We start from the raw sequence: 5,000 nt of genomic DNA, 5'->3' as shown, positions 1-5,000 counted from the left end.
GAAAAAGTGTATAGGCAATTGACTTTTTCTACAAGTGGAAAAATTCACACGCACGCTTGTCTGTGCAGTACACGGGATGCGAACGTATACACACACACACACACACACACACATATATATGTGTGTGTGTGTGTGTGTGTGTGTATTTTTTTATATATATTTATATATATTTATAAAATTTATATATATACACATTTATATATATATATATATATACATATATATATATATATATATATATATATATATATATATATATATATATATATATATATGTAGAAAAGGTATGGATGAGAATGAATATCTTCACAATACAAGAGATGTATTTGACCGGTAGAAATTACAGAGTGTATATATATATATATATATATATATATATATATATATATATATATATATATCAGACTTGAGCTGACGAAACGCCTGACGACTGTGACCTCCCACACGTTGTCTGTATAACTGCTGCCGTAACCCTGAATCTCTGAATCTGCCCTATGCTGTGTTGACATTATTTTCAGTCGCGATGTGTGCAGCTTCAATAATTTTCTTTTCTCTTTGTTCAGACTTCTATGGTGTGTGTGTGTACATATATCATATATATATATATATATATATATATATATATATATATATATACATATATTCATACACATGATACATATATATTTGTACACAACTCGCATCTCTGACAATCTGGATACTAACCAGCCTAGAGAACAGGCAGGCTTCCACAATGGATTCTCAACAACAGACCACATCCACACACCCACATAAAATAAAAAAAAATAAACGAACACAGGAAACATTGTGGTATTCATCGATTAGGAAAAAGCATTTGACTCTGTATAAATACCATCACTACTAGGAGTTATTCAAGGAGAGGAAGTAGAGGAGGTATATTGTAAAATATTGGAAGATGTTTATATATACGAAGGTGGGACACAAACCATCAAGCTCCACACGGAAACCGATAAAATACTAGTTTAAAAGGTGCTAGACAGGACGATACCACCTCGCTAAAACTGTACAGCTTGCCTTGAGGAAATATTCAAGAAGCTAGAATGTAACGGAAAGCATATCGAAATAGGAGGCGAATACCTAAACAATCTAAAACTTGCAGGTAATATTGTTTTCTTTAGTGAATCTGCAAATGAAATGCAACAACTAATTAACGATCTGAATAGAGAAAGTCTGAAAGTCGGACTAAGAAAAAGACTAAGATCATGTCCAACAGTAGAGTTCAATTCGAATACATGTACAAGGCGAAGCGCTGGAGGTAGTGGACAATATCTAAGGCAACTTATACAGACAAACACATCTAGCGAAGAGGAAATTAAACGACACATCAGTCTAGGCTGAAGTGCTTTCGGCAGACGCAGGGGCATAGTAAGAGGCTTCTTGCCATTATGTCTAAAAAGAAGAGTCCTTAAGCAATGCGTTCTCCCAGTCATGTTCTATGGATCAGAAACATGATCTGCAACCAAATTACTGGAGAAGAAACTAGAGAGGGATGGAGAGCTTAGCCTAAGAGATCAAATGAGGGCGACATGGATCCGGGAACAGACAAAAGTGGAAGACATACATCAGAGCATCAATAAGAAAAAATGGCAATGGACAGGTCATATATGTCGGAAAAAGAACGACAGATGGGCATAGAAAGTAACAGACCGGGCTATAGATAATATAAAGAGACATGAAAAGGCCTCAGGAGTCAAACCTGAGCCGGAGCCGGAGTCCCTAAGGCAGTTTGTTGTCACTTGCAACCTCGTTCTCGCAACTCTAGCGACGCCGCTGGTGCCAAATTGCATCGGTCTATGCCGCTCTTTTGGATCCATCAGCTCCGTGGAGAGAGGGAGCCTTGACTCGACCTTCTTTCATTAAAGATGAGCTCTCTTTCACCACTGGAGAGGACAAACCAGCGGCACTGCACAACGTCGACACGGAGAGTGGCAGTTACCAGTTATGAGCTACAATGCTTAATTAGCGTAAAAGCATAACGCGAGGGGCCATCCTCTCATTCTTTCGACCGGGTAGAACAGAGTCAGTGATGCCACTATCGGTCGACGACATCGACTGATAGTGGCTACGTCATATTTATGTGTGTGTGTGTGTGTGTGTGTGTGTGTGTGTGTGTGTGTGTGTGTGTGTGTGTGTGTGTGTGTGTGTGTGTGTATGTATGTGTGTGTGTGTGTGTGTGTGTGTGTATACAAATGTGTATATACATATATTTGTGCGTGCGTATGTATGTATGTATGTATATACATGTTTGTGTGTGTGTGTGTGTGTGTATATATATGTATATACACATATATATTTATATATACATATGTGTATATATATGTATGTACATGAATATATACATATATATACATACATATATATATATATATATATATATATATATATATATATATATATACGTATATATGTATATATATGTATATATACACATACACACACACACGCTTATATATATATATATATATATATATATATATATATATATATATTAATATATATATATATATACATTTGTGTATATATATACATATGTATAAATATATGTCTATATATACATATATATTTATATATACATATATATGTATATATGTGTATATATATGTATGTACATGAATATATACACATACATATACACATACATATATATACGTATATATGTATGTATATATGTATGTATATATATGTGTGTGTATATATATATATATATATATATATATATATATATATATATATATGCACACATATGCACACACATGCGCATCTATATCTATTTGCTGATGATATATATATATATATATATATATATATATATATATATACATATACACACTTATGTGTGTATGTGTGCGTGAGCGCATATATACACACACAAACACACACACACACACACACACATATAGCCATCCATGAAACGGAATGATCAGCTGATCAGCCGTGGCATTCCCATATTTGGGATGTAATCAGGAGCAATGAACTAAGCAAAGTAAAGCCCCTAAGTTTTTTTTCTTTACTCGCAATTCCATCTAACAAGGAATGTTATTTCTGCCATTTGTTCAGTAGGACTAAACTTCCGCTAGGCATATTTTGCAACTGGTGTGAGCTACCAGCTGCACTGGTGTATGTATATATATATATATATATATATATATATATATATATATATATATATATATTTAAATTAAAGCACCGCCGTGACACAAGTGTTACCGCGCCGAACCGCGGTTGATTAGGAAGGGCATCCAATCAGGCAAGGGTGACACTGCCATAAAACCTCTTAATAAGGAATTGAGAGAGGCCTATGTCTTGCACTGGAATGAATGACTGTTAAGAAAAAATATTTATAGCGAGATTTTTTGAATTTCACCGACGATAACACAATTATAAAAAAAATGGTTAGTTTTGCTTCTGCAATCTTTTCCTGTTTATTTCACTTGTTTCATGCCTTTTTCTACCCTCTTTATTTAACTTACTATGCTGTAGGGACGTCTGTGGTCAGTGTATGTACCTCTGCCCATAATTGATTATCTGAACTCTAAAAGTCACTCTGAAGTCTTATACGTTGATAATATTCATTCTTGCTAAATGCGTCTCCATTATATATTTTTTTTTTTTTTTTTTTTTTTTGTGTGTGTTATCTTTACGCTGGTGTCTGAGATCATTCCTTCGTTAATCTTTATACAACAAATATGCGTAAGTCATTCTAATCATTAAGTCTTTATTAGTTCAGCTGATTCTATTTTGTGCCCGCATGACGTTATTCTCTTGCCCCTGTATATTAGCAGAACCTGTCTATTTTCTACCGAAAGCTTACTGCTCCATTCGAACTAATGGCTGACCATCTTCTTCAACCGCTGCCTCCTTTATCGCTCATTGAACTAAATGTTGATTTGGTCAGCGCCAAGATCTTCGCTTCAGAAGTTAAGGCTAATATCCGTTGTTGTGGTCTTCGCGTTAGCTGGGTTAGGGACCGGATATCGCATGAGTTTATTCCTTTCAGATGTAATTCAGTTTCATTGATATTCACTTTCCGGTCGCTACCAGAAATAAATGTATTATTAACTTTCATGTTTTTACAAATCCGCGCCTGTTTTTAACTATGGAGTCAGTATCAGTTTCCACAGAGGACGGTGACTTCTAAGTGCACTACCACTCAGTCCGAACATTGGCAATTTCTTTTAGCATTTGCCTTTTGGTAACTATTCCATGGATCGTAACTGAGATTTTTCCTTCTACCCTATTTCCGGTCCTAGCGTCCTTAATGGTAAGAAAGCGAGAGAGAGAGAGAGAGAGAGAGAGAGAGAGAGAGAGAGAGAGAGAGAGAGAGAGAGAGAGAGAGAGAGAGAGAGAGACAGACAGACAGACAGACAGACAGACAGACAGACAGACAGACAGCAGACAGACAAAGACAGAGAGAGTGACAGGCAGAGAGTGAGTGAGTGAGTGAGTGAGTGAGTGAGTGAATGACTATGTGAGTGAGAGGGATGGATAGAGACACACGGGAAGACTAACAAACAAAGAGAGAGACAGAGAGAGAAAGAAACAGAGGAGCTGAGAGGCAGGCACAGAGAAACAAAAGAAGACAGTTAATGCGCTTTATAGCTGATCAGTTGTCAGATACGTATACTTTTTGCTTGGAAGAGTTGTAGTTAAGAATCAATCCTGGAGTTATTGTAGACAGTCTGAAGAAGCCGGTAGTTAATCTTAGTATCTAAAAGTCTAACTGTAAAACTATCATAGGATAGAAATATCATTAGATAAATATAATAATTTCCATTGAGTGCCAACCTTTACTGGGCAAATTTTATATCAGGATCATAAAAGAGCTTTAGTAATATACATATTGATAATAAAAATTGAAAATTATTTCAATCGTTGTTTTAATTTCTTTATTTAATATTCTTGTTCGCGGACTAATGAACTAAATAGTTGAAAAAAATATGTCTCTGACTTAATATTTTTTTTAACAAAGGATCAGATAA

The sequence above is a fragment of the Penaeus chinensis genome, chromosome 2 (assembly GCF_019202785.1).
Source record: "Penaeus chinensis breed Huanghai No. 1 chromosome 2, ASM1920278v2, whole genome shotgun sequence".
NCBI lineage: Eukaryota > Metazoa > Arthropoda > Malacostraca > Decapoda > Penaeidae > Penaeus > Penaeus chinensis.
Note: the sequence above shows the minus strand (reverse complement) of the source record.